The following is a 6,870-nucleotide window of genomic DNA, read 5'->3' on the forward strand; positions in this document are numbered from 1 at the left end:
GCATGCTGATAGACGATCACTCCATGCATGAAATTCAGGTTAGGCGGGGTAATCCAGAGAGGTTCTGGTTCACTCAGACCTTGAATATCAAGACACTAATTGGATACCACTGTCTCCTTGAAGATAACCTTATTACACTTGATGAATGTTTCTTCTTATTTATTCTCGTCTTCTTGTTCTTGTTCTTTTTAAAGTGATGGTGCCTTATCGATGTGTTTGTTCAGATTGTGTGGTCTCTTCAGTAATACGACCCAATTTCTTACAGCTGTATAAATTTGTTTAGGACAGAAGAAAGCTTGTTTAGCAAACAAAAGATAACCAGCCAAAATATCATGTAATTGTGACTGGTAGCCTGGTAAATTGTGCTTGGTAAATCTTTACTCCCTTTTTCTTTTCTCTTTTTTTTATGGGGGGGGGGGGGAGCATTTTGAGCCTAAGATGCCCATCTTTTTGAGGTTTTTGGAAGTCGCTATAACAAAATAATGAGAGAAAAACACCCTTGTTGGACGAATTTTGTGTGCTTTCAGATAGGAATAAAAGGCTTCTGGCTAGAAGTCGTTTGTTATTTTAGTGAGAAATTAACTCTTTCTCAAAATCTATGCTACTTCAGAGGGAGCCGTTTCTGACAATGATTTATACTATCAACAGCTCTCCAATGCTCATTACCAAGTCAGTTTTTAAGTTGATATTTGTTTTGAGTAATAACCAAACGTGTACCTTCCCTTAACATGGTCTTTGCTCATATTCTCCCTTTGACTTTCAACCACTCACCCGTCATCGGGCATATAGAGTGAGTTTTTTTTGTGCTGAAATCACTGGCTTAAGGCCAGTAGTCCAGTGTAAAGTTCGATCCCTGCTTTACGCTTGCAACATTTCACTTTGTGCTCATAGTTCAGGTTTTTTTTTCAACAGCCTATACATCCTTGGTACTATGAGTTTGTATCTCTCTCTGAGGATTGCGTCGGCCATTGACATTTGAGAATGCTGTCAGTCGATGGAAGAAGATTGACGAAGGATTGTTTGAAATAGGGCATGCTCGATCTCTTTCGGCCTATGCGTTGTGTCCCCTTCCCTCCTGCTCCTAATGTTTGTCTAACTCCACCCCTAAACAAACAGACATCAGTCGATGATGCTCCTCAAAGTCGAAGGATTTTTGAAACAGGGGAGCTAGATCTCTGTCGGCCTATGCTTGGTGTCACATCCTGTCCCCTCCCTCACCCCGACATGATGGTCTCGCTTTTAATGTTTGTCTAACTCCACCCATAATCAAACACATGCCCTAAGAGGAAGGGGCAGTAGCGGATGCACACGACCGCAGGAAGTCACCATCGATCTATCCTGGATAAATGGCATGGCAAACTTCCTCCCAAGTCTCCAGTTTGGCGAGTCGCCCTACCCCAATTACGAACTGACCCCCCCTTGATGCCCTCGATTATGGGTAAAAAAACACTGCGCACTTCCCTAATGCCCCACGATCATCCTCTGCTCCGTGGTCGTTGACAAATTAATCTGAGGATATGGATTTGTCTGGTTGGCTTAAGTGTCTCCTACTACGTGGGGTTTGACCATCGTGGTTCATGAAGTGAATTCCAACAGTGTGTTATGTCAAAGCAATAAGAGATTAAACCTTTAGAGACCTTGGTACTAAGATGCCAATAGCGGCCGGCCGTAAAAGGTCAAAGTAAAGGTCATGTCCTGTTGACTTGTCCAATGGTTCCTGTGTTTACATAGAAAGTACAATTCATTAGCAATCCCATATCTGTTTCTTTCGTTGCTTTTCTATTATAGTAATAATATTAGTGGCTTCTTATATAGCACGCGTATTTGTCAATCAGTGACGCTCAAGGCTCTTTAACATACAGTATTTTCCTGCAAGGTATGTGGGACTTTGGTTGAATTATTTTGTGACCTACTCCTTTAACATAGCACCATGTTTTTTGGGTGATGTGACGCACTATGCTGCCAACCAAACCAGGGGTGAACCCCTTCTCTTTTTGATAAGTGTACTGGGTTATTTTATGTGCGATACACACGACCAATGGCTTTATGTCCCATCCAACGGATAGCATCATGGTTAATGTCTTTCTTTAAAAGTACATAGCTGTCACGAATGGGACTCGAACCCACACTCTGCTGATCAGAAGCACCAGAGTTCGAATTTGTTGCTCTTAACCACCAGGCCATGACACGCTATATATTCTTCATTAACCCTGTGAGTAAAAAATCAACAAAATTTTCAGTATCTCAACACATGATGATTGTACAGAAATGAATGGTCTTTCAAGGGTTGAAAACCAACAGAAACAAAAAAGGGAGCAGGTGATCTTTGCTGAAATTAACTTTAAACATCCTCACTCAATAAGGAAATCGTGTTCACATGGGATTAAATTGGATGAAAAACAATTTCTGTGAACACTCTTTTCCTTTCTATTTAGAAGGATTTAGGAAAAACTCTGTTTTTCACCCTCATGTTGTGTCATTTGTGAGACCTTGTAGCTACATGTACAAGTACATGTAGTTGCTTTGTTGCAACAACTTTGTTAATTTCAGGAATAAAAAAAAACCTGTATATAAATTACAATAAATACACAAAGTTTTACATCTAGCTTAGTCAAAAAGATACTTTCGCAGTATACTTTATAGGAGAACTCCTAGTAGTTAACTCATATATAAAATAAGCAAAATTCTTTTTAAATATCCTGAAAAGTCTAAAGCCTATACCAGATGTACATGTAGGTTAGCCCTTGTGTACTCAATAACACCATTCCCACTCTTGTCAAAGGGCGGAATATTGATACCTGAAGAAGTATGTCAAGGAAAAGAAGTTTGATACTGTCAGGAGTTATTCCAAAACATAGGAATGTATCTAATATTTCCCCCCTAGAGTAAGCAACGATCGTAATTATATATCTTTAAACATGCAAGAACAATCCGGTTTGTCCTAGATAACAAACCCATAGAGATCGCTGACCACCACGAAGTGGCTGCTACGTCCAAAACGGTTTTCACCACAACCTAATTGACTACTAGTTACACAGTAGCCAGGAGAGTGGGATACTTTACCGAATGACCCAGATATTAAAAAACAATTTTTAATAACAACAACCATAAAGTGTTTCTTCAGATGTGGATCCCGATGCGCTCAAAGGAATAACCAAACTGCATCATTTTACAAGAACGCATGTATTTTATGATTACTTGTATCTGTCACCAGGTCAGCGAGATCGTTCCTATTTTTTTGTTAAATGAAAGATAAAAAAAGCAATTCCCTGGAGAGTTGTTGATGAGTATTAATTCGGTTTTTAGATTGGATTAACATTCAATCTTAAAGATTCCTCGACCTCCATCAACACATTTTACCAGATCTTCTATTTAAACTCTAGAAATTGAGATGAAGGTACAATGCCCGGGCCCAATGTGATAGAGCTGCTTAACAACTGATTTTGTGCTTACTGTTCTATTTCAATTTCACAGCGCTGCTAACTGTAAGCAGATGAAAAGGCATGCTAAACTCTCAGTGCTTGCTGCATGAAAATATTTGACTTTAATAATAATAATATTTTGAGTTTATATATCGCTTTTGTCACTCACGAACGGGTGTCTCAAAGCGCTTCAAATTATTGGTCACTGGGCCTTAATTCACTCCTTAAACCATCTCAGCTCCCTGGGGAGTATACAGCCTTGTGCAACAAATGCGCTACTCGGCTAAATCAATCACAAGAACCATCTCTGCCCTCACAGGTCCCCATTTACCCCTGGGTGGAGAGAAGCAATAATAGTTAAGTGTCTTGCTCAGGGACACAAGTGTCACGACCGGGATTCGAACCCCACACACTGCTGAACAGAATCAGCAGAGCTTGCATTCCGGCTCTTAACCACTCGGCCATAACACCCTACTTTGAGACCAATTCAAGAACTGACTCTGGGGTAGTACAGTTAAATAATGATCTTATAAGCTAAAGAAGTAGTTCCAGCCATTTGTTATACCTTCTGCCTGGAGAAGGACAGTTCTTTTCAGAACTGGGAAGTCTCCTGAACAATCCGATAAATCTACTCTGCAGTAGTAGAATATATAGCAAGACAGTTCTCTAAAGAACAAACTCTACCTGGCAAGTAAATACACACATGGTGTTACCGCAAACCAAATATATATTGATACCTCACCATGCATTACCTTAAATCCTATGGACTTTAAAAGTATTATGAACAGCTAAACAATCAAGTAAAACCTTCAACATTTGGTCGGTTAACACTTTACTCATGGATGTGTAAGGACACATACAATAACACACTTAAATGCTTTGTACTGTATAACCATAACAGAGTTTTCGAATAAGGACGAAAACCCGACTTGTGTCAGGTTGAATTCCTCCAATGATCGTCAGGCACCTTGCTCGTAGAGCAGTGACACTGAACAAGAAACGGTATGAGCAGTGTTCCTACATAAACCCCTTGAAATCTCATCAATTGCTATTGGATTGGAAGGGTTTGGATTCAATTGTACAACTCGGCACAGATAAAGGCTAGAATTTGTCTATATGGATTCAGGCATGGCTGATTGATTGTCAGAACTCCCCCCCCCCCCCCCCCCATTCAAGGCCATGTCCGGGAAATAAACATTCTTGTGCGGATTACGACCAGCTTGGTTAAGTTGCAAGAAAGGAAATAGCGGGACTAGTAATCAAGAATTGATATGGTTTTTTTTTTCACTTCACTGGTTCTGAACTAAGAATTGAATAATATGATGCCTTCAAGCATGGAGGAAGAACTTCACGTGTGAGTGCATTGATGGACACCCTTAGGCGACTCCGTCAGGACTCGAACAACCAGCCACCTGCAAACTAGTGCAACCTTGTTAACCTCATCATAAGTGAATTACGACAACGACAGGCAAAGCTTGCTCCTTAAACACTGACTTAGGAAACAGTTGAAATATTGCTCAAGGATGTATGTAAAGTGTTGGTTCCTCCCTTTAAATACAGGCATGATATTCTTGTTTTTCCGGTTTTTGTTTTGCCCTTGAAAAAGACTCTTAAATAAATGGGGGGTTACTGAAATGCGGAAAAGCAATCAGTTCATCAGTTCATGTAATACTTGACTCCAATAGTATTAGATCCTTTGTGTCAGCAATAACACTCATCCCTGTGGAAATTTTGTTGTCTGCGGTCTGAATGCTTTTTAACAGGGAATTTTTTTCTTCTAAATCGATCCAAAAAAGGGAATCCTTACAAACAAAATCAGGAATATTTTTAAGGAAGGTTGTTGGACGCTGCAGGGAAAAGAATTGCGACCCTGTGTTTGATTTGAATATAAACAAGATGGTCGGACAATTTCAAAGAACAAATGTCTGCAGGGGTCCTCAAAGTAATATGAGTGTCTCATTCACTCTCAAAAGTCACTCATTCACTCTCAAAAGTCAAGTTGGCTAGAGGGCGCCTGTAACTAAGAAAAACATTATTCTGAAAAGAAATTGCATTTTGGAGAGTACAATGAAGTACATTTTGGTCGACTATGTGATTCTATGATTCAGTACGAATCAATATTTGCCTAGAGACATTATAGGATCTCAGTACAGCTGTCATATTGTCAAATCAAATTAGACGACAAAGACAAACTGAGTAAATACAAGTTGCTAGACTTGTTGCTATTGTAATCAGTTGATGTTTTTTATTGTTTTACTTCTTTTTCCGGTTTGCCAATGAGTTTACAGGCTAATTGAGAATGTAGCTTTTCTGTAAAATGTGTCCGGGTACAACCAGGCATGATACTCTTCCCGCTTAAGTTCGGTTTCCAATGATTTTGCCCTTGGGAAAAAAATCAGACAAATTGTGGTGAAAGGCAGTGGACATTATTGGTAATTAGGCGCCTTGTCAAAACCTCCAAGCTGTTCCATTCCGCGTGCATTCTGCGGGAGTCCACGGATTTTTGTAACAAAAGAACCCGTAGCAACCGGGCATGTCCACGGCCACGACGGCTCATTTACATGTCAATAAACATGAATATTCCGGGGGCTCCGCGGAGCGACCGGTCGGCCATTGTAAGGTCCAGCTTATGAGCTGACCGGCGGAACCGCGGAGGAACGTAGGTGGTTAACAATGGTTTTACCTTAATTTGCAGATTAAAAAGCAAAGCGAGGGTGGATGTGTAACTAAAATCCATTTCCTCCAATGTGTGATTTTTAAGACTTGGTTGGGCCTACATTACCAAAACATGAATTTTAAAAATGGTTGTCTTTATTCCCGGATTCGACAAAAGTTCCAGGCTACGTGCAAACTCCGTTGTAAGCTAACCCTCTAGTCACTGCACCGCCCGAGTTTCTGAAAACCAATTTTTCAAGATTCTTGCAGTAAACAACTGGAATCGTAGTTCAATTTTTAAAAGATAGCTTAATATTTATGCACATTTTTTTACCCTTTTGGTAATGATTGTATAAAAGTACAAGCTCCCATTGGGAACAATAATCGGCTCTCGAATATTTTTTTGTGAGGATAACATGGACACAATAGCTTTTCAAGGCTTTTATCTGGCTCAATGCTCATACTAATTAAATGCGAAGGCGTTAGTTTTCGACAATATCATCATTAATGATGAATAAATACAGTTTCCGTTGTGTTTACTAATTTGTATGAGCTAAATTATTTCATCGAAGCTAATGACGATGAAATAATTTAGCTCATACCAATTAGTAAACACAAAGGAAACTGTATTTATTCATCATTAATATTGATATTGTCGAAAACTAACGCCTTCGCATTTAATTAGTTTGAGCATTGAGTCAGATAAAAGCCTTGAAAAGCTATTGTGTCCATCTTATCCTTACAAAAAAATATTCGAGAGCCGATTATTGTTCCCAATGGGAGATTGTACTTT

This window comes from Asterias rubens, chromosome 8 (assembly GCF_902459465.1).
Source record: "Asterias rubens chromosome 8, eAstRub1.3, whole genome shotgun sequence".
Classification (NCBI taxonomy): domain Eukaryota; kingdom Metazoa; phylum Echinodermata; class Asteroidea; order Forcipulatida; family Asteriidae; genus Asterias; species Asterias rubens.